The following is a 24,353-nucleotide window of genomic DNA, read 5'->3' on the forward strand; positions in this document are numbered from 1 at the left end:
CTTCTACTGATATTTTAACCTCTGAGCAGATTTGTGATAGGGAGTGCTGGCTGCCAGAAACCGGGCTGCCAGGTGGAGGAAGTCGAAGAGAGACTATGGCCATAAGGTTTGTTTCGGTTTTATCACGCTGGGCTTACCCCCTGCTCAGGGCATCAGTTACCCTTCTGGAATAACCGAAACAGTCCTGGCACTCTGGTGCTGCCTCCTGGCTCCTTTGGGTGTGTTCATCCGATGCAGGGAACTCCCATTTTGTCATCATTTTCTTCTCAGGTCTTGTGTTCTGACTTTATTAGGCGTATCTCACATCATTTCTACCATCCGTTTTCCCCCCGCAGCATGACATTTCAGTTGGTGTAATTTATTATGCAAATCAGCGCCAGAGGAACTGATGGTAATTACAATAACATAGTTACTGGGTGAGGGTGTGGGAGAGACACTCTCACTGTGTGTTTCCCCTAGAGTTTTATGCAAGGGTCCGTGCTAGGTGGCTTTATTCAGATTAGTGTACAGATGGAATCGTATCACGACTAAATTTTAGTCTGGTGGGTGTGTAGACAGTCAAAGAATTAAGCAAGTGCCTTGTGTTTCCTGGAAAATATTAAAACTCATTTGGGTGAAAGCTCCCAGATGATGCTAATTTCTTGCACCTCTGCCTTTTCCTTGGAAGAACTTTTGGATGGAGTCACATAGTATAAAAGTCCAGAATGTCCTTGGTTTACCTTTTTATGTATGTGTGAAACTATTCATATTTGATTTTTCCCCCCAATATTGCATATGATGGAAAGCCAGAGTTAGCTGGCAGAATCTAATTCTTCCTGGGACCTCGTTCCATTTTTAACGCTAGGTTCCTTCTTCAAATCCTACTGCTCTCGCTCTCTGATAGAATTTATTTCCCGGCAGGTATGGTCACACGCCGACCAGCTTTTGGTCATGATTAGCTCAAAGGAATTTCCATTTCCTCTTCAGGTGCTCAGTGAGGCACCTTTACTTGAGATGGTAGTCCTTCCAAGTGAGTGTTACTAGTAAGCTTTCACCATGAGTGGGAAGATGTTGAGTCTCCATAACGTGGAACTCTTCTGAACCTCTTGTGGTGTATTTGGATAAGTTACATTTTCTTAGTTACAGGGGAACATGCATATTTCCATTTTTAGAGTATCCAGAAAGTTGAAGAATTTGTTTGGTTTAAGGTTAGCTGCTTCTCTGCCTGATCATGCAGGACGTTGTGTTTTGTTCCCTTAGCCACCTCTCCCACCTCAGTGTTTTTCACTGTTGTTTTTAATTGTAGGATGATCAGTAGATTGACACAGTGGCATGTAATCAACAGGTACTGTGGATATTTAAGAAGGAGATAAACAGTTGTAACTATTTTTGCTGCAATTTTATAGGAGAAATGGGCTATAAAAGAAATATCTATAAACCAGAGAGCATTTAGGAAATTGTATATTTTATAGGTGGTAATTAAGGTGATCTTCAGGATATAAGATAGAGAGTTTATGCAACTTTTGTTTTCCTGATGTAAAGTTTTTATTCATCTTCCTATATACAGCTCAGCACTTTCGTTGTCTCTTATATTGCTTATGAGGATTAATGTTTTAAATTCGCTGTGTTTGTGCTTTTCAGAGAGTTGTCGTAATCATGTGGTTATGTTTATATCCCCATAAATGCTGGGATTCATGGGAAACTGATCAGATGACTGCCCGGGTGTTATTTCCTATTCAACAGAGTAACTTCCACAGTACCCTAAAGGAAACTGGTGTGTGTTTTATGACCTAGGTTCCCAGTACTTTCATTTAGAGGCAAAGAGAAGCATTCTATCTTACTTGCCTTACCCGACCATTAATCCTTGTTGTGCAGAAGAGAGCTTATTTTGTTAGACTCTTGACTGTCAGCAAGAGAATTATATCTAGTCACTGTCTCCTAGTTTGCAGCTGCCTTCCCTTCCAGGCTCCCCTCTTACTGGTACTCTCAAAGTCAGGACTGTGTTAAAAGCAGACGTGGTGAGGTGTTGTAAATCATGCGTACGGACGCAGAATCTCTTCGGTTATTGGAATTCTGTATCGCTGTGTGATTTTGTTAGCGTGGGTTGTCAGAAATCTGCCAAATTTAAGAGTCAAGAAGAGAAAGAAAAGGAATAAAAGAGGTGAGGGGAGAAAAATGGCTTCCTTACTGGTATTAGTAATCTCCCATATAGCTTATGATCTAAAAGTGATCATCTATTTTGAAAAATCCAGGTGTGGTGCTTGTAGCATAGAATAGAACATTGCGTTTCCTACACATTCCTCATCGTTGTCTCCCCAGAAAATTATTTTTAGAGTTTATAAACCCAGATTAAATATCCATATTCAGTTTGGCTTAATTTTTAAAAAATATTTAAACTCCAGTTTTTGTGTTTTTGATATACATCAACAGTCGTGCAGACCAAGGATCGGAAAGAAACCGGGGATTAAGCATCTCTGCATTTCCCTTTGCACATTGGGTACAGGGGGTATTAGTATGCACCAGCCGCAACGTTCTAGCACCTTATGGAAGTAAGTCATGATTATTTATTACAATTAAAAAAAAAAGTTCAGCTGCATCTCTGTAGAATACTTACTCTGCAGAGTGAAGCTGTTCTGTCTTTTCCAGCAGGATTGACTCTTTCGCTCTTAAGTCTTTATTGAGAAAATCTTAAATGGTTTAACATTCCTTTATATCCTCTTACCAGTGTCAAATGTGGGGCAGAAGGGATATTTTTTCCCAAAAAGGGCTCCGTCTTTGTTACCCATTGGTCACTCTTCGAAATCCAATCACGATCAATAGATTTTAACAGTTGATGGCTTCCTCTGTCGGCACTGGAGTGGTTGGTTGTGAAGGTTATCATCTGCTACTCTTTTCCCTCAGAAATCTGCACTTGCCGTGTTTTGGATAAGAAGGTTTGGTGGGACAGAATGTGAAAGATCACTCAAACCAAAGCCAGTTAAAAGGAGGATTCTCTCCTGTTGGTTTACCTCCACCTCGGATCTACAAGGATATTACAGTACACAGTGAACAGTCTGTAACATTTCTACCAGGTTTTCAGTAGCATATCGGTCTTGGCATTTCTTGGCACTGTGGTTCCCTGTCCTTGGTGATGTCTTATTATTTGTGAGTTTTGTTGGTTGGGTTTTGTTTTTGGTTTTTTTTTTTTTCTTTTAATAACTAAACGGGACTATAAACGTAGATGTGTATCAGTACCAAGAAGTCCTTTTCTGAAATCCCTAAATTCCTGATTCCTACCCAAGTCTTTTAAACTTGTTTTTTCTTGCTGAGTAGCAAAGAACTTTTATTTTTCACTTTCCTATATACCTAAAAAGTATGGACACTGCGTTTCAATGGACCGTGTTGCGTACAGTTTTTTGCCGAAAACTTTTTCTGTAAACACAATTGCCTTGTTCAGTTTTGTTGTAAACTGACTTACCGTAAGATGCACTGTTGATATGCTTTCTGATGTGTGTTTGATAAGGGTGATAAAATAAAGCTTAAAAATAAAGGAGTTGTGTTTTCATTTCAACTATTCCTGCATTTAGTGTAAATAGTCCAGTTTAGATAATAGGTAAATACGCTTATTTGGGGGTTTCAGTTTTACTAGGAGCTACCATTGAGAAATTTCCACGTAGCCTCAACCATTTCTGAAGAAGATGGTTTTTCACTTACAGAAGTAGCGTGACGGTGCTGAAATGTAACTTTTCATTTTGGAATACATGTTCTTGATACCGTAGAAACAGGCTTCTCTCCTGGAAGGAACCAGAATTCTTAGTTGGAAGATTGGTGTTCTAATCTTGGTTCTTTTCTCAAGTTGGACGGCTTTAATCGAGTGACAGGTGACTTAATTTCTGACAGTCGCGGTATTTTCTTGCCATTATTTTTATACTGGAATCAAATGAAATAGTAGGTTCAACAGTAATCCCGTCATCAGTTAGGCGCATCTCCTAGACGATGGTGCTGTTTTAGGTAGTTTATAGATGGAGCCTCAGGCCCCAAACTCGCAACTACGGCAAACTCGCCCAGTTTCTCGTAAGATTTAGGAGCGGCGGTCACACCCTGGTCTGTCTGCGAGCATCGCCCTTTCAGGAAGCCTCCAGACTGGTCCGGTCTGGACTGCAGTTCGGGTGAAAGGTGCTATAGAGAGGCACACCCTACTAGAAGTTTAAAAGCCCAGACAGACCAGAGAAAATGAACGTTTAAATCCACAACTGCACCCTTGACCCGTGGAACGAGTCACCTGGGAGGGCTTGTTGGATTACGGATTGCCGGACCCCAGCCCCAGATGACGACCGTAGTTCTCGGGGGGCCCGAGAATGTGCGTTTCTAACAAATCCCCAGGTGACTCGGCGGCTGCTGCTGCTGCTGGTGTGGAGACCACGGCCTCGGTTGTAGGACTGGAGTCAAGTAGGCCAGACTCCAGCGCCGCCTGGGACTCGTTCTCAATCCCCCTTCTCCCTGATGGCTGCGGCAATGGTGGTAACTGAGCACTTAACTTCCTGCCAGGGTCTGGACTAAATGGTTTTAGCGTGTTGCCACCCCCGCCCCCCCCCCCCTCTTGGTCGTCGCAACAATCCGTGAGGAGGGTACCCAGTGTTCCTTCCATTTTACGGTTGGGGAACCGTTTAGATTCTCTTGCTTCCTGGGGTTGGTCGAACCTCCCCCTGTCGGATCACCTTCCACTCAACCTGGCGACTCCTCTCAGATCGTCTTTCCCTTCCTCTCCTACCACTTAGGCTAGTTCTTGATCTGTTCTCCTCGCCGTGGCTTCTTACAGGCTCCCCAGGTCCGGTCTCGTGTCCTCCAGTCCCTCCTTCGTAGAGCTGACCGTCTTCACGATGAAGAAAGCCTGATCGTGCCACTCCCGTTCGCCCTCAGAGTCACCCCTAGTTCCCCTCAGGTTGGCACATGAGACTTCACAATCGGGCCGCACCTAGAAATCCTGCGTCTCCCGTCGCTGTCCCTGCTTCTACTCTACCCTTCGTCTATACCGGATGACCCGTACTTCTGCAAGCCCCATGCTCTCTGCAGTACATAGAGCCTCTTAGTAAAATGCCATTTGGCTCTGTGTCCCTGCCGGTGGTCTGTGTGATGAAATCAGGTTAATCTTTTAAAACTGCTCAGTTGTCACTGTCTACATTCCCATCTGCTTGAACTTCCGTATCTGGGGCTCCTGGGTGGCTCAGTCGGTTGAGCGTCCGACTTCAGCTCAGGTCACGGATCTCATGGCTCAGGGGTTCGAGCCCCTCCTCAGGCTCTGTGCTGACAGCTCAGAGCCTGCTTTGGATCCTCTCTCTCCCTCTCTCTGTCCCTCCCCCACACGCACTCCGTATCTGTCTCTCAAAAATAAACATTAAAGGGGCGCCTGGGTGGCGCAGTCGGTTAAGCGTCCGACTTCAGCCAGGTCACGATCTCACGGTCCGTGAGTTCGAGCCCCGCGTCAGGCGCTGGGCTGATGGCTCAGAGCCTGGAGCCTGTTTCCGATTCTGTGTCTCCCTCTCTCTCTGCCCCCTCCCCCATTCATGCTCTGTCTCTCTCTGTCCCAAAAATAAATAAACGTTGAAAAAAAAAATTAAAAAAAATAAATAAATAAACATTAAAAAACATTGCGTATCTGAACAATCGAAATCCTCGAGTCCCTTCTTAATATGAGTATAGTGAATTTGCTAAGCAACTTTCCAATTGAAACACATGCAGTGTTGAGGCACCTGGATGTCTCAGTCGGTTGGGCGTCTGACTTTGGTTGAGGTCATGATCTCGCAGTTCGTGGGTTCAAACCCCACATCTGGCTCTGTGCTGACAGTGTGGAGCCTGGAGCCCGCTTCAGATTCATATCTTCCTGTCTCTCTGCCCCTCCCCCACTCGCACTCTCACTTTCTCTCTCCCTCTCTCAAAAATAAACAAACATCACACAAAAAAATAAAAAACATGCGGTGTTTTATTGTAATTTCTAGTTTTCTCCACCATTCTGCAATTTTTAATAAGACTTCTCGACTTACAGGTTGGAATGTGAGGGGATTTGCAACACATAATTATTAACCCATTTTCAAAGGTCCATTTTCCATGTACTATACCTAGTATTACATTAATAAATTATATCTGCCTGTGTTTTAGATATTACATATAATATCTGTTATATTTTAATATCTTCATTTACATATGAAATAAAAGTAATACTCAGATCAGTTCAAAGGAAAGTAAGTGATGAAGGCTGCACATTTAAATACCAGCTAAATCAGATGTCTCCCAGAGTTACGAAGATCGGGCCACCGGCTCTGGGACACGGACCTCTAAACAAACCTGTTCAATTGAACTTGTAAAGCAGGGGGAGTGTAGTGATTTTTCCTGTTGGAAAATACAAGACCAGAAGCAAAAGATAGCTACTTTATAATTAGAACATCTACATTTTTAAGACCATGATCCTTTATTTTAAAAACAATTTTTTTTTCAACGTTTATTTATTTTTGGGACAGAGAGAGACAGAGCATGAATGGGGGAGGGGCAGAGAGAGAGGGAGACACAGAATCGGAAGCAGGCTCCAGGCTCTGAGCCATCAGCCCAGAGCCCGACGCGGGGCTCGAACCCACGGACCGCGAGATCGTGACCTGGCTGAAGTCGGATGCTTAACCGACTGCGCCACCCAGGCGCCCCAAGACCATGATCCTTTAAAGAGAGATCAGTGTGGGGCGCCTGGGTGGCGCAGTCGGTTGAGCGTCCGACTTCAGCCAGGTCACGATCTCGCGGTCCGTGAGTTCGAGCCCCGCGTCAGGCTCTGGGCTGATGGCTCAGAGCCTGGAGCCTGTTTCCGATTCTGTGTCTCCCTCTCTCTCTGCCCCTCCCCCGTTCATGCTCTGTCTCTCTCTGTCCCAAAAATAAATAAACGTTGAAAAAAAAAAATTTAAAAAAAAAAAAAAAAAAAAGAGAGATCAGTGACACATTGAGGAAAATAAAGTTGAGATTTTGAATTTTTTTTTAAAGTTTATTTATTTTTGACAGAGACAGTGCAAGCGTGAGCTGGGGAGGGGCAGAGAGAGAGGGAGACACAGAATCTGAAGCAGGCTCCAGGCTCCGAGCTGTCAGCACGGAGCCCGATGCGGGGCTCGAACTCACGAACTGTGAGATCATGACCTGGGCCAAAGTCGGGCGCCCAACTGACTGAGCCACCCAGGCGCCCCGATAAAGTTGAGATTTTGTAATAATCTGTCGAAGATGAAGCTTTAAGAATTGTGGGGGATTGATTGATTGAGAAAGAGATAGAAAGTATGAGCAGAGGAGGGGCAGAGAGAGAGAGAGGGAGGGAGAGAGAATCTTAAGTAGGCTTCTCTATCTGTGTGGAGCCTGATGTGGGGCTTGAACTCACGAACCCATGAGATCATGACCTGAACCAACATCAAAGCCGGATGCTTAGCCCACTGAGCACCCCCGCGCCCCATCAGAGCAGTCTTGAACAGAAGCCTATTTAAATTTTTTTTTCAACGTTTTTATTTATTTGTGGGACAGAGAGAGACAGAGCATGAATGGGGGAGGGGCAGAGAGAGAGGGAGACACAGAATCGGAAACGGGCTCCAGGCTCCGAGCCATCAGCCCAGAGCCCGACGTGGGGCTCGAACCCACGGACCGCGAGATCGTGACCTGGCTGAAGTCGGACGCTTAACCGACTGCGCCACCCAGGCGCCCCGAACAGAAGCCTATTTAAACGAAGAGTTGGAAGGATAGTGCCAATGGACTCCAAATACCCTTCACCTAGATTCCCCTATTTTTAACGTTTTGCCACATTTGTTTATCTCTTGCTCTTTCCCGTTTATGTCCATAGGTAAATGTAACCCTTTTTTCCCTGAACTATTTGAAAGTGGCCGGTATCCCGACATTTGACCCCCACGTCAAATAGTTCAGTATGCCTCTCCTGCTGGTAGACGTTGCCCTCTGTGAACCGTGATACCTTGTCACAGCCTCAGAATTTAGCATCGATACAGAAATACCCAGTGCCCACTTTGTATTCCTTTTTTCCCCATTGTCTCAATCTTTTATAACCTTTTTCCCCTAAGACTCGTTTCTTTTTTTTTTTTTTTAATTTTTTTTTTTCAACGTTTATTTATTTTTGGGACAGAGAGAGACAGAGCATGAACGGGGGAGGGGCAGAGAGAGAGGGAGACACAGAATCGGAAACAGGCTCCAGGCTCCGAGCCATCAGCCCAGAGCCTGACGCGGGGCTCGAACCCACGGACCGCGAGATCGTGACCTGGCTGAAGTCGGACGCTTAACCGACTGCGCCACCCAGGCGCCCCAAGACTCTTTTGTATGTAACGTCTATTTAAAATTTGTGGGATGTTAGTGTTCTGTAGAATACTTTGGGAAAACCTAGTTTGGATTGTATAACTAAAGGTCCCTATTCTTGCAATTTAATAAGTCTAGCTCTTCTTTAAAAAGGTGTTTTCTTAGCGGAGACAATATTGACTGTATACGTTGTCATTTGCATCTCCCAGTTACGATTGCAGACGAAAGCAGATTTATTTTTTTTAAGTTTTTTTTTTAATGTTTATTTTTGACAGAGAGAGAGAGAGAGAGAGAGACAGAACATGAGCGGGGGAGGGGCAGAGAGAGAGAGGGAGACACAGAATCTGAAGCAAGGTCCAGGCTCCGAGCTGTCAGCACAGAGCCCGATGCGGGGCTCAAACCCACGAACCTTGAGATCGCGACCTGAGCCGAAGTCGGATGCTTAACTGACTGAGCCACCCAGGCGCCCCAGACAAAAGCAGATTTATGGTTACTAAGTACCTGAACATGCCTGACAAAATAGTAAATGTACAAAAAGTTAACCAACTCTTTTCATGACGATGCACTGAAAATTTAATACGTTCATTGCTAACCATGTACAGACAGACCCATGATAGATTTTTTAAAAATGCTGTTTCTAATTGCATTTTTTCTTACAAGTTCCACGCTCAAAGAAAACTTGGAAAAAACGGTATTTTCCTTCCTGTCTTTTTTTTTTGTAAGATTACATTTTTAAGTTTATTTATTTATTTTGAAAGAGAGAGAGCACGAGTGGAGTAGGGGGCAGAGAGAGAGAATTCCAAGCAGGGGCTCAAACCTACGAACTGTGAGATCGTGACCTGAGCCGAAACCAAGAGTCAGACGCTTAACCGGCTGAGCCACCCTGATGTCCCCTTCCTGTCTTTTCACTGTGTCACTAAGTGTGGATCTTGGGGCAGAGGAATGGTATATGTTTCAGGGCCCAAACTTCTAAAAAGATATTTTAATTGGAATGTGTGACCTTAAGAGGAAAAGGACGGAGAAAGTAGGATCCAACGAACCATCATAATTGACAAATGTCCTAGTGATCATTAATAACAAAATGAACTTTCTGGTACACAGAGTTCCATGACAAATAATACTTACCACATGTTTGGAAACCATCCCAGACAAAACCCCAGGACCGCTGCTGATTTATGAGGTGCGGGAAAGTTTTTGACTCCATGAGGCATTCTGGTCCCCGTTTGTTGTCTTACATCCTGCGTCTCTGCCTTCTGGGAAGTCGGTGGTGGGGTCATCAAAGTGACCCACTCGGGGTTGGTTGTTCCCGAAAGGAAAGGAGGGCATGGGCATAGCTGTTGCTCGCCTGGAATAATCTGAGTCTGTCACAGCGAATGTGGAGGCTTCTCTCTAATGATGTCTGTCATTACTCATTACTTCTAGTATTATTAGATTAATCGTGATGTGTATGGACCTTGATCATACTCAGTAATTCTAAGAGCTAGGGAAAATTCTGTTTTTAGCCACAATAGCCAAAGGGCCATTTCTTTCTCCGTCAGGAATAACAAGTCTTTAACTTTCCTCTACAATCGTCGTAGTGTCTAGATAGCTTCTATTTTTTATCTCTTTCCTCATGCTCTTTCTTATGATCTGGGTGACCATAGTCCTTCTCATTCAGCTTCAACTTTTATGCCAAGCACAGGCAAAAGATTATTTCATCCCATGACTGACATGTCAAACATCTTACTGGATGATGCCATTCGAATGACTTGTGGACCCCTAAAATCTCGATAGGACCCAACCCCAAATGCTGTCTTTATGCCTGTGGGGCAAAGAACCATAGTTGTTGCAGACTACTAGCAGACTTGAATATATCAAAACCCAAAGCATTTGTATAAGGCCACAGTTGAGTTTACGGGGGACAAAGGTCACAGTGCAGCCAGGTCTCAGGCAGGGGTAGGAACCAGAAACTGGGAAGGTGCCGGGGCGCTCTCTGATTCGTTTCTTCCTCTCTGCTCTTTTGGGGGTGTGCCTGCGTTATTCTCCTCCTCCCCCTCCTCTTCCTGCCAATTCTGTTACTATACTGCTCTCTTCCCTCTGCTTCTCCATCCACTGATGGAGTGCGGCTGCCCACCCACAGTTAAAATTCCAGCCGCAGTTAAAAACTCTGGCTTTCTGTAAGTCCAGTCGCAAATTACCAGAAGACAGTATTTAATTGGCACAGGGTTTTTAAGTGTCCATTCTAGATCAATAAGCTATGACCAGATATTGAACTACACTCTGCAAAGATTATTGTGGACTCTTCCTTTGGAGAGGGGACGGTGCTCACAGAAGAGACAATTGCCCCTTAGCTAGGGAGATATCTAACTCAAAACTTACGTCGACTGTACTCTCTCCTGGTAATAGCCCATTCACCTAGCGCCCTGCGTCAGAAACGTAGGCGACCTCTGTGTCTCCCTCACTGTCAGCATGCAGTCAGCTAAGTGCTGCCCAGGCAACACCTTAAATATCTTTTAAAAATTTTTTGTTAAGTTTATTTATTTATTTTGAGAAAGAGTGAGAGTGGGGCAGGGGCAGATAGAGAGGAAGAGAGAATCCCACGCAGGCTCCGTGTTGTCAGCCCAGAACCTGACCTGGGACTCGATCCCACCAACCGTGAAATTGTGACCTGAGCTGAAATGAAGAGTCTCACGCTTAGCCGGATGAGCCACCCAGCGCCCCTAACACCTTAAATATCTCTTAAATTTTGTCGTTGAACTTTGTACCCATTGTCAGCAGCGTGTTTTGGACCCTCACTGTCTCTTGTTTAAACTATTACAGAGCACTTCCTGCCTTCAAGCTCCGCTGTGCCAACAGAGTTAACAATTCTGTTCGGATCGGATTCCTCTGTGTCTTGAAGCTCTTCAGTGCCTCCCCAAATGTAGGCAGTGATTCCCAAACTTTCGGGATCAAAAGATTATCTGGGGTGCTGATTAAAAACACACATTCCCGGTTACTCCTTCTAGAATTGTAAATTTGTGGTAGGGCCTGGTCATCTGTGGTTTTGTTCTGTCTTGTTTTTTTATATATAGAGAGACCCCATATGTGAGCAGCGTAAGGGCAGAGAGAGAGGGAAAAAGAGAGAGAATCTTAAGCAGGCTCCGTGCCCAGTGCAGAGCTCAACGAGGGACTTGATCTCATGACTGTGAGATCATGATGTGAGCCAAAATCAAGAGTCAGATGCTTAACCAACTGAGCCACCCAGGTGCCCTTTGGTTGTGTGTGTGTGTGTTTATTTTTGAGAAAGAAAGAGCATGAGCAGGGGAGGGGCAGAAAGAGAGAGAGAGAGAGAATCCCAAGCAGCCTCTGCACTGTCAGCGTGGAGCCTGATGCAGGGCTCGAACTCAAGAACTTCGAGATCGTGACCTGAGCCAAAACCGTAAGGGTTAAATTATAGTGTAGGGCTTAACGCTTAGCTGGAAAAATAACAACTTTGTTCTGACACTGAAGGTCAAAAGATAACAGCCTTGCTTTTACTCTTGTAAATCATACTTCATACTCTTGTGAATCTGGCTTTACCAATGAAGGAAACAAAAGCTCAGAAAAAGGGCATCAGAGACAAGGTCAAAGAGATCCACTGGTTGCAACTTAGCGGCAGAAAGTCTAAAATAATCACCTCATTCGATAACTGTTTCTGACTCATCTGGCAACTGTTTCTAACTCATCTGGGAACTGTTTCTCTGTTCTGTTCCCAGGTAATGATAAAACGATGTGATCGGCTTTAAAAACTCTGTACCCCGGCTGTTTGGGGCCTCACTCTTATCAAGAGTGTTGGTCCCGATCGGTCGGCCTTGCTTCTCGTTGTAATAAACTTTGTTGTGACTGTCACTGGTGCCCGTAGCATTCTGTTTCAGGAGTCGTGTGGATGCAACAAAACCAAGAGTCGGACGCTTAACCGACTGAGCCACCCGGGCGCCCTGGTCGTCTATGTTTTTAACATGCATGCCAGTTGCTTCCCATGCTTGCCAACCTCTTGTCCGTATGCCCTGCCCACTCCTCCCCAGCTCTGCCCTGGGCGGGAGGCTGTGTGTTCCAGGATCCGCCGAGAGTGCTCCCTGTTTCTGCGCGTCACTGCTTGGCCAACAACCGCTCGCCCTTTCAGAATCAGCCCGCCTACCGCGATCTTTGTAACCTGGTGGTTGCCCTGCCCGGTCAACCATTCCTTCGTTCATGCCCCGTCCACTTTTGCGCTCTGCCTCCATCAGAATTTCTTCACACTAAATAATGTTTCTCTGTTTCTTCCCCTTCCTAGTGTGAGAACTTCAAGAGCGGTGACTGTGTCTTACTCATCTTGTAGAGAAAAGGACATCTGTTGTAATGAGAATGCTATAATAATTTCTGCCAGGGGATGAGGGAGCTAAGAAAATGAAGAAACCCAAAAGAGATACCCCTGCCCTCTGAGCCGCGTCCTGAGCTTCCTGGTATGAAGTCGTCAGGCCAGTGGAGACCAAATGGCTCCTGTTTGCTGAGAGCACAGCTGGAGAGTGTAGGTTCGGTGCGTGGCTACAGCAAGCTTCCTGGTGTTGCACCAGAGACTTTCACAGACCTAACACGCAGTGGCAGCCCCCCTCCCCCCGACAGGTGCAGGGCACCTGCTGCTAAGCTTACCCAATGGTTGACATCTGCAGGACCGAGAGTTAGGCACACCCCTCCCCGGTTGACCAGTCAGTTCACTGCCGTTCCTCCGGAAATGAGCAGAGGGGTGTGAGGAGCAGCAAGATGAGATTAAAGGAGTGTCTTCCACACAGAGCATGGGGAGTGGGGACGAGCCGTCCCCCTCAACACTTGGAATCAGAGGCGGCTCCCAGCTCGTGGTGAGACACTGTCTCGGGGCGCCTGGGTGGCTCAGCCCGTTGGGCGACTGACTCTTGGTTTCGGCTCAGGTCATGATCTGGCAGTTCGAGAGTTTGAGCCCTGCACTGGGCTCCGTGCCGGCAGTGCTGAGCCTGCTTGGGATCCTCTCTCTCCCTCTCTCTCTGCCACTCCCCTGCTTGCACTCTCTGTCTCTCTCAGAATAAATAAGTAAACTTAAAAAAAGTGAAAAACAAGACAAAACACTGTGTTATCATTGCTGTGTACCCCTCAAGGACAGGATCTGACTTTCAGATTATAGTCAAGAAAGAGAACTTAGACGTCGGTGCTTTGATGATGGGTAACATGGAGCTATAGTCCCTGACCTAGGCTGTTCCAACGTGGTGTTTTGAGGGTCACTTCTGTGGCTTTGGCGAATTGTAATTCTGCCCCTCGCAATGGCTTCCATCCATTATTCGGGTATCTGTTCATGCACATGACATGACTATCTTCGTCTTCCTCTCCAAAGGAGAGGGCAGGGAAGTCAGCTAACTGGCTAATCGTTAGGCAATAAGAAAGGTCTGGCAAGGGCTGGTCGCCCGCACAACATTGGTTAGCATCACAAGTGGATGTAGATGGTCAAGGATGAAGGAAGGAACGGAAGGTTCTTTTCAATTTTAATGCCTGTTCTTTTTAATGCTATTCCCCCGCCCCCCCCCCCCAATATCTTTTTGGACAGGGCATTAGGGCCATTTGCTGACTTACAAAGACCAAGTTACTAGGGTGAAAGACAGAAATGATCAGATGCCAAACATGTGTGTGTGTGTGTGTGTGTGAGTGAGACAGACAGACTGACAGAACTGAGGAAGTGACTAGGAAGTGAAGACAGTAAGGCACATTCGAGTGCTAAAGGGACCCTATGATTCATCTGTCATTTTCAAGGAGAGACCCCATCACAGCTGCTTAAAGACTGAAAGACTTGGTCTCCTCGTTTGTAAGATAATAATTGCATTCGTGCCCCGACACTGTGCTGACCGAATGTGCCAGTTCACATGGGACACCGGAGCGAGGTGGGTTTTCTTCCCTCTTTGCCTCGTTCTCCTCATCCCCCAAGTTACTCTGATCCTTTCTGGCTGCAAGTTGATCTTTTTAGAACTTTTTCCCTACAGTGCTAGCTCTATTTGTTTGACCATTTTGGTTTGATTACACAGGTCACCCTGACCACATTTGATAGAAGGAAAATCCCAAAGAGCAGGGAATTTTAGCAAATCCATACTTTTTATTATAATTTTTAATGTTTGTTTATTTTTGAGAGAGAGAGAGAGAGAGAGAGAGAGAGAAAGCATAGGAGGGGCAGTGAGAGAGAGAGAGAGGGAGAGAGAGAGAATCCTAAGCAGGCTCCATGAGGGGATCGAGAAGCCCCACACAGGGCTTGATCCCACCAACTGTGAGATCATGATCTGAGCCGAAATCAGGATTTGCTTAGTAGACTGAGCCATCCAAGTGCCCCCATACTTTTCATTTCTAACAACATTACATTAAAAAAAACCCATTTCTGGGGCGCCTGGGTGGCTCAGTCGGTTAAGCGGCCGACTTCAGCTCAGGTCATGATCTCACAGTTCAAGAGTTCGAGCCCCGCATCGGGCTCTATGCTGACAGCTCAGAGCCTAGAGCCTGTTTCGGATCCTGTGTCTCCCTCTCTCTCTCTGACCCTCCCCCATTCATGCTCTGTCTCTGTCTGTCTCAAAAGTAAATAAACGTTAAAAAAAAAAAATTTCTATTTGCAATTGTGGAAAATGTGTCAACTACAATGGATCTGGAAACACGGTTGTAAAATCTCTGTGCTTCGTTCTGACTGTTATTGCTGTTTTAAATCTTTTCATTAAACTTTCAAGCCAGTCAAACAATAATTAAAATATAAATAATATATCATTGACTCTTTCAGGTTGTTGGCAAAAATAAATATGGCACCCGTCAACATTTTATTAAAGAGGAAAATGAGTTATATATTATGGTTAACCTCATGAATACAATTTGACTGTCAGTATTAAGTGTGGATGTGACGAGATTCTGGTTTGGGATTGTAAGAATATTTTTTCCTTCCAAGACAATGAACCCTTCATTTTCATTATAACGTAAAGCTCTGTGAAAAGATCAAAGAAGTCTATCACTACAAATGAAAAACTCAGTAAGTGGGCTATGATTACTTGACAAGCAATATTTCACTGTTGATGTAGGTGTGGGCTAACCCTAACCCTAACCCTAACCCTAACCCTAATCCTAAAACGCTGACCTTAAACCTAACCCTAAAACGCTAACCTTAAAACCCTAACCCTAATCCTAAAACCCTAATGCTAACCGTAAAACCCTAACCCTAACCGTAAAACCCTCACCCTAACCCTAAAATGCTAACCCTAACTGTAAAACCCTAACCCTAACCCTAAAACCCTAACCCTCACCATAAACCCTAACCCTAACCCTAAAACCCTAACCCTAACCCTAACCCTATCCCTAACCCTGTGGGGGCCAAATGGTTCTGAAGCTGGTTAATATGTCAGGAGTAAAATTCTGTGGCCTCATTCAGTCTATCCCCAGGGTGGCCTGAATTTCAAACCCTAAGTCTCTCTGTAATTATACTTTTCACAACCGGCTTCAATGAAACTGAATGATTTCCTGTGTGTGCCCCACGTCCGTATGCTCCATGTAGATTGACTACATTTCTTTGATAAAATTCACACTTGCTCATTACTCATGGTATTTCTTTGAGTTCCAGGAACATGATCCGGGACATTAGTTTTCTAGTTTCCAAGGGAAAGCCAGAGGCTGGGAATGACGGGCATGAATTGGATCTGACTGTGACGCGTCTCAACCTCGTGGTGGCCCGAGTTCATGGGCCCCTCATTACTCCCGCACCCCTTGGTGTTCTGCCCTTCCCAAGTTCCGTAGCAACTTGAAACCACAGCCTTTTTATGGAAAAATAAACTTCTCAGTAAAGGGTAAGTCCAGTAACTTAACAACCCGATGAATGCTCCAAGGCCATTGGTAGAAGAGGGCAGGTTGGGCTGGTGGCGCCGATTTAGCAACCCAGCGGCACGTCCTGCCTGAGCCTGCTGGCTAGCAGAACCCCTCGCTTTCTAGTCCAGCGAATTTGGATGATATACGAAAGTTGTATTTCCCATTTGGATATTTCCCATCCGAAGACATTGTTTGTAATAAAAAGGGCCACCGAATTTAAAAATATATGCTGGGGCGCCTGGGTGGCGCAGTCGGTTAAGCGTCCGACTTCAGCCAGGTCACGATCTCGCGGTCCGTGAGTTCGAGCCCCGCGTCAGGCTCTGGGCTGATGGCTCGGAGCCTGGAGCCTGTTTCCGATTCTGTGTCTCCCTCTCTCTCTGCCCGTCCCCCGCTCACACTCTGTCTGTCTGTCTCTCAAAAATAAATAAACATTAAAAAAAAAATTAAAAAAAATATATATGTATTCTACATGGGATGATTATGATCCTAGGTATAAGCCTTAAGAACAAGAATTCTTACCAGGAAAAAAAAAAAACTTCTTACCAGGGAGGGGCACCTGGGTGACTCAGCCAGGTAAACGTCCGACTTCGGCTTAGGTCATGATCTCACGGTTTGTGGGTTCGAGCCCCACATCGGGCTCTGTGCTGACAGCACAGAGCCTGGAACCTACTTCAGATTCTGTGTCTCCCTCTCTCTCTGTCCCTCCTCTGCTTGCACTCTGTCTCTCTACCTCAAAAAATAAATAATAAGCATTAAAAAAAAAAAGTACATATTGGGATGCCTGGGTGGCTCAGTCGGTTAAGCACCTGATTCTTGGTTTTTGCTCCAGGCATGATCTCATGGTTTGTGAGATTCAGCCCCATGTCGAGCTCTGTGCTGGCAGTGCAGAAGCCTGTTTGGGACTCTCTCTCTCCCTTTCTCTCTGCCCCTACCCTGCTCACACGCACTCTTTCTCAAAATAAGTAAATAAACATTAAAAAAAAAAACCAAGTACATATTGCATTTATATGTTATAAAAAGCTTAAAATCATTATTTTTATTTATTTAAAATTTTTTAATGTTTTATTTATTTTTGAGAGAGACAGAGCATGAGCATGGGAGGGGCAGAGAGAGAGGGAGACACAGAATCTGAAGCAGGCTCCAGGCTCTGAGCTGTCAGCAGAGTCTGACGCGGGGCTCGAACTCACAAATCGTGAGATCACGACCTGAGCTGAAGTAGGACGCCCAACCGACGGAGCCACCCAGGTGCCCCTAAAATCATTATTTCAAAAAGAAATTGTACATGTGAGAATGTATCATGCCAGTAACCTGGTATTTGCTCAGTAAATGTAAGCCCCCTATTATCTCTGATAAAAAAGGAACTTCCGGCAAGAAAAACCAAGTAAAAATGAGCATTCTAGAGCAATAACCTTCTTTGATAGGATGGGAGCATCTCCATTGCTGCCCTGAGCAGCCAAAATTATAAATCAGTGGCTGTTCTAAGAGTTACACCCTTTGAGAATCTATTCTGTATTATTCAGAGAGCAGCATTTCAAGCAGCAAATCCTCCCCCCCCCCCAAAACAACTTTAAAAGTAGACAATAATTTTGAAACACAATTATTTCAGGGCTCTGGGAAAAGAGTGAAGAAAAAAAAGACAAATTAAGAAGCATTTATTTAGGAGACTCTGCTGAACTTCTGCACACGCAGTGTGCGTCTGCCGTGTTCTTGGGGGGGGTGGTGCTTCCCCTCCCAGCCCTCCTGATTCTGCAGTGACTGAGGCGGGGTGGCTATGAAAGCCTTAGGGCTGGAGGGAGCTGCTTCGTTTTGGGTGGAAAGTGAGAAACCCACATCCAATGGCATTATCCCTACAATTAGCAGATTTGCTCAGACACAAATGGGTGGCCTTCTTATGCTGCAAGGGTTATACCTCAGAAAATGAAGGCACGTTAAGAATATTCCCAGATACGATGTTTAAGTATGTTCCTTTTATACCGACTTTCTCGAGGGTTTTAATTAAGAAAGAATGCTGAATTTTGTCAAATGCTTTTTCTGCATCGATTGACAGGATCATATGGTTCTTTTCTTTTATTAATGTGATGTATCACATTCATTGATTTGCAAATGTTGAACCAACCTTGCAGCCCAGGCATGAATCCCACCTGATCGTGGTGTATAATTCTTTTTATATGTTGTTGAATTCAATTTGCTAGTATCTTATTGAGAATTTTTGCATCCATTTTCATCAGGGATATTGGCCTGTAGTTCTCTTTTTTGCTGAGTCTCTGTCTGGTTTAGGAAGCAAAGTAATGCTGGCTTCATAGAACGAGTCTGGAAGTTTTCCTTCCCCTTCTATTTTTTGGAACAGCTTGAGAAGGATAAGTATTATCTCTGCTTTGAATGTCTGGTAGAATTCCCCAGGGAAGCCATCTGGTCCTGGACTCTTATTTGTTGGGAGATTTTTGATCACTGATTCAATTTCTTCCCTGGTTATGGGTTTGTTCAAGTTTTCTATTTCTTCCTGTTTAAGTTTTGGAAGTGTGTGGGTGTTTGGGAATGTGTCCATTTCTTCCAGGTTGTCCAGTTTGTTGGCATATAATTTTTCATTGTATTCCCTGGTAATTGCTTGTATTTCTGAGGGATTGGTTGTAATAATCCTGTTTTCATTCATGATTTTATCTATTTGGGTCATCTCCCTTTTCTTTTTGAGAAGCCTGGCTGGTGCAGCCACTCTGGAAAACAATGTGGAGGTTCCTCAAAAAATTAAAAATAGATCTATCCTATGACCCAGCAATAGCACTGCTAGGAATTTACCCAAGGGATACAGGAGTGCTGATGTATAGGGGCACTTGTACCCCAGTGTTTATAGCAGCACTTTCAACAATAGCCAAATTATGGAAAGAGCCTAAATGTCCATCGACTGATGAATGGATAAAGAAATTGTGGTTTTGGGCGCCTGGGTGGCTCAGTCGGTTAAGCGTCCAACTTCGCTCAGGTCATGATCTCACGGTTCATGAGTTCGAGCCCTGCGTCGGGCTCTGTGCTGACAGCTCAGAGCCTGGAGCCTGCTTCGGATTCTGTGTCTCCCTCTCTCTCTCTACCCCTCCTCAACTCGTGCTCTGTCTCTCTCTCTCTCTCTCTCTCTCAAAAGTAAATAAACATTAAAAAAAAATCTAAAAAAAAAAGAAATTGTGGTTTATATACACAATGGAATACTACGTGACAATGAGAAAGAATGAAATATGGCCTTTTGTAGCAACGTGGATGGAACTGGAGAGTGTTATGCTAAGAGAAATAAGTCATACAGAGAAAGACAGATACCATATGGTTTCACTCTTATGTGGATCTTGAGAAACTTAACAGAAACCCATGGGGGAGGGGAAGGAGAAAAAAAAAAGTTGGAGAGGGAGAGAGCCAAACCATAGGAGACTCTTTTTTTTTCTCCAATATATGAAATCTATTGTCAAATTGGTTTCCATACAACACCCAGTGCTCATCCCAAAAGGTGCCCTCCTCAATACCCATTAGCCACCCTCCCCTCCCTCCCTCCCCCCATCTACCCTCAGTTTGTTCTCAGTTTTTCAGAGTCTCTTATGCTTTGGCTCTCTCCCACTCTAACCTCTTTTTTTTTTTTCCTTCCCCTCCCCCCATGGGTTTCTGTTGAACGGGGGAGGGGCAGAGAGAGAGGGAGACACAGAATCGGAAACAGGCTCCAGGCTTTGAGCCATCAGCCCAGAGCCTGACGCGGGGCTCGAACTCACGGACCGCAAGATCGTGACCTGGCTGAAGTCGGACGCTTAACCGACTGCGCCACCCAGGCGCCCCGAAAAGAATCTCTTTTAATGGCAGCCTTATGGCCAAGACATGCTTAGTCAGAAGTTACTCCAGTGAAATGCCACAAGAGTCAAGGGTTTGCAAGCAAACTCCAGGGTGTCTGTTCTAAAACTTGGCGGTGAGACGTGAGCTCACCTAGGGCAGGGTGTGATGGGCCACGTGAAATCCGACTTTCTGAGAAGGTGCTGCCCTTCCCAGTCTCCTGGGCAGGGTGAGGGTGGTGGTAGTTTAAGACGTACTGAGAACCACAGGGGCGTCAGTAACCGAGCCATGATCTCATGGTTTGTGGGATCAAGCCCTGAGTCAGGCTCTGCACTGACAGCACGGGGCCTGCTTGGGACTCTCCCTCTCTCTCTGCCCCTCCCCCACTGATGCACGCTAAATGAATAAATAAATAAATAAACAAATAAATAGTACTTAGAACCATAATTGTGAATAGGAACTGTTTTATGTGGCAGGCCCTTGGGGTAATTTCATTTCCTTTTCTCTCTACCTTTGTCTTCCTTCCTTCCTCTCTGTCTCTCCCTCTTCCCTCCGCTGCTTTCCTTCCTCCTGACTTTCCTCCCTCCTCTCCTGCCTTCTCTCTTTTATGCATTCTGAATTTTAATGTTTGCAATACTTGTGTAATAAAATTAAGAAAAAGCTTCTGGGGGCACCTGGTTGCCTCAGTCGGTTAAGCGTCTGACTTTGGCCTAGGTCATGATCTTGCCATTTCTGAGTTCGAGTCCTGTGTCAGGCTCTGTGCTGACAGCTCAGAGCCTGGAGACTGTTTCCCATTCTGTGTCTTCCTCTCTCTATCTCCCAGCCCCTCCCTCACTTGCGTGCACTCTCTCTCTCTCTCAAGTAAATAAACATTTAAAAAATTTTAAAAAAGAAAGACTTCTAAAAATACTAAAAATTTCTAGTATTTGAGTTTTCTGCTTTTACTTTTTTTTTTTTTCACTACAAAAAGGAAAATAAGAAAGGAGTTTCAAGCAATACCAGCTGTGCAAAGGGGTCCTTTGTGCCCTTGCTGGGGGGTCAGCAAGGCTCATCACAACAACTGTATAACATAAGAGCCTGGTGCACAGGCCTTTGACAGCTTCTATCTCTTGCCCCACTCTACAGGCAGAGAAGATGGCTTAGAGAACTCATCAGAAACTTCCCACCACTCTCGGGACCGATTCTAAGCTCCAGTGTGACTAGAGTCTGGGAAACCAGGGCAGGATATGGAGAACACAAAGGGAAAAGGTCAGGAGAAAAGTGTGTGTAGGGGAGACCCTGTCAGACTTTGTGGGTTGTTTGACCATGTTGCGTTTTATTCCAACTGACATGGGAAGCCATGGGAGGGCTTTGAGCAGAGATCATTCTGGCTACTCCGTTGAGAACGGCCTGAAGAGGGGCAAGGGTAGAGGCAAAGAGGCCTGCTGGGAGGCAGATACTGCCACGATCCAGGTAAGCCAGTGATGGTGACTGGACCAGAATGGGAGAAGGTGATGGGCAGAACTGGTGGGATTCTGTGTCCACGCTGAAGACAGAGCCCATAGGATCTATGTGGATCAGATCCCAGATGAGAGAAAGTGCCAAGGATGAATCTCAGGTTTTTGGCCTGAGCAACCATGACCATGGAATTACTATAGTGATAAGGAAGATTGAAAGAAATTGGGTTTTTTGGAGGGAGAGGGAGTGGTGTAGGAATAATAGGAATAGAGCAGAAGTTGAGTTAGACATGTTAATTTTGAGATACCTATTAGCAAGCCACATCCTGGAGTGATATCCTTGGGTCGGCAGGAGGAGATGGGCTGTGGCTCATAGGTGGGGGACGGGACCACGGACTGTTTATTCCCAATGCTTGGAGATAAAATAAAAATATGGGCATAGTAGAGGGAGATGAATGGATGGGGTGGCAAGGGCTTGTGCAAGTTCTCTGTTTTCTCAACGAGGAGAAGCAAGGATATCAGAGCTAAGAGTGAATGTGGGGTACAAGGTAATCAGAGAGTTCTGAGAGACAACGTGTGTGAAATAGTCACCTAGAAGAAAGGCAACACGAGTGGACAAGGGCAGATAGTGTCTAGTATTGGCATAGTGGTTATGAATTTAAAGTGAGACCAGTCAGAATGGTCGCACATTTTTCTCCAACCTATTCTGGTTCAGGGTCTCTCAAAAAGCTGCAGTCAGAATGCCAGCCGGGGCTTAGGTGGGTTTTCTGCGTCCAGGGCTCACGGGACTGCACTCAAGGTATCAGCTGGGCCACATTCTCATCCGGAGGCTAGATTGGGATGGAATCCACTTCCAACACTCAGGTCGTGGCAGAATTTATTTCCTTGTAGGACTGAAAACTCCAGGGGGGTTATTTGTTTGCCTCTACTTTTGCCAGTTCAAGGCCACTGTCAGCTCTGGAAGATGTGTGACGTTCCCTGCCACATGGGCCTCTTTGTAGGCAGTTCACTTCATGACATTTTGTTTCTTTAAGGCCCAGCCAAAGAGTGAAAGTGAGTCCTCTAGCAAGAAGTCTTAATGCAACCCAGTTATGGGACCCATTACTTTTGTCATATAGCATAATGTATTCACGGGAGTGACATCCATCACCTTCTCCTTAGTTAGAAGCAAGTCACAGGTCCTTCCCATGCTCAAGGGGAAGGGATTATACAATCCAGGAGGCAGGAATCATGGGTGTCACCTTAGAGTCTGTCTGCCACACCATCCAATTCTCAATACCTGATACCCAGTAAGCCAAACTTAGGAAACAGTATTTATTTATTTATTTATTTATTTATTTATTTATTATCTTTTTGAGAGAGGGAGTGAGCTGGGAGGCGCAGAAAGGCAGAGAGAGTGAGAGACAGAGAATCCCAAGCAGGTTCCAAGGCCATCATGGAGTTTGATATGGGGTTCTAACTCATGACTGTGAGATCGTTACCCAAGACGAAATCAAGAGTCAGATGCTTACGTGACCGAGGTACCCAGGCACCCCAGGAAATAGTATTTTTTTTTTAAACTTAAGAGTTTTTATTCTGAGTCAGAAACTATTCTAAGCACTTTAAAAATATTAATCCCCACAGCAACCCTAGTAGGTAGGCCCAACTATTATCTCCATTATGGGAGGAGACTGGACAGAGATATCAATGAACGCCTCTAAGACCTCTCAGCTAAGTAACTACAGAGCCGGGACTCAGACTCATGCTCTCTGCCCTTCCAAGTCCATACTCTTCTCTATTACGTTAAGTCAAAAACAAAGTCAGTGAATCAATGACACAGGAAATAATTACCCAGCAGGTCAGAGAACCCAAGCAAGTTTTTTTTTTTTTTTTTAACTTTGTTTTTAATGTTTACTTATTTTTGAGAGAGAGAGAGCACGAGTCGGGGAGGGGCAGAGAGAGAGAGAGAGAGTCACACACACAGAACTCGAAGCAGGCTCCAGGCTCTGAGCTGTCAGCACAGAGCCGGATGCGGGGCTCGAACTCACGGACCGTGAGATCATGACCTGAGCCGAAGTCGGACGCTCAACTGACTGAGCCACCCAGGTGCCACCCAAGTAAATTTTGAGTCTATATTTTTGTAACTCCATTTCTAAACCAAGCCTTTTGGCACTTTCAGAGACTTTCACTGAGATACGGGGTCTCTCTTCTATTAACACGAAGTAACACAGGCCAAATGGAGTTGTGGAGCCTGGAACAAAAAAAAACAAAACAAAAAAAAATGGGGAGGGACTTGTTGCTGTGCCTGCGATTTCTTGGAGGCGATGTCCCATTTTATCTTTTCCTTATTTACCTGGAAAATATAAAGCAAATTTCATCTGTTGTCGATTCCTAAAGAAAGAATAGGTGATCAGAGACATCGCCAACACTAATGACTTGTGATAGACCTTTGTGGGTCCTGCATAGTGAGTTGAGAAACCTGGGAGACAAAATGCACAGTAGATCCAAACGTGCAGCCCTTACCAGTAGAGCTGAGAAGCCACATTTTGAAAAAATCCTTCACATCTGAGAAACCGTGGTGTTAAAGGTCATGCAGCCATAGGCGGGGTGGGGGGCAGATTTGGAACAAACTATGTTAAGGTTCTGGTTTCAGTGTAGGTCAGAAGCCACTTCGGGCTAAGTTTCTGAGGGATTTCCCCTGGGGATAGTACAACTGTGCATTAGAAAGATCCACTCCAATGGGCCCCCCAAAGTAGGCATTAAATGTTTGACCCAGGGTCCCTAATGGTAGTGAGACGTTTGTATCGTTACATAGCAATAGACAGCTGACTTCTAATCTTGCTTCTGCTTCTTAATTACCTATTTATTCTATTCTGTCCTTAGGGAAACCACTTCACTTTTGGGAGATTTGGTTTCCTTATCTGTGAATTAAGGGAGGTGGACCGGATAATCTCTAGCCAACAGCACCGCAAAGGAATGTCAAGTCCACTCTCCTGCATCATACAGACCTTCTTAAGGTGGAATACTGAGGCTGTACGTCTCCAT

General features: G+C 45.1%; 1 long non-coding RNA gene across 1 annotated transcript; it reads left to right on the plus strand.

The window, feature by feature from the left end:
• The first annotated feature begins 187 nt into the window (after window positions 1–187).
• Window positions 188–24,353, plus strand: LOC147572439 (uncharacterized). Its single transcript, XR_015245970.1, has 3 exons — window positions 188–3,839; window positions 21,019–21,141; window positions 24,192–24,353. It is a non-coding gene; the product is annotated as an uncharacterized LOC147572439 (long non-coding RNA).

Source organism: Puma concolor, chromosome E4, assembly GCF_028749965.1.
Source record: "Puma concolor isolate L17-30 chromosome E4, mPumCon1.1.hap2, whole genome shotgun sequence".
Classification (NCBI taxonomy): domain Eukaryota; kingdom Metazoa; phylum Chordata; class Mammalia; order Carnivora; family Felidae; genus Puma; species Puma concolor.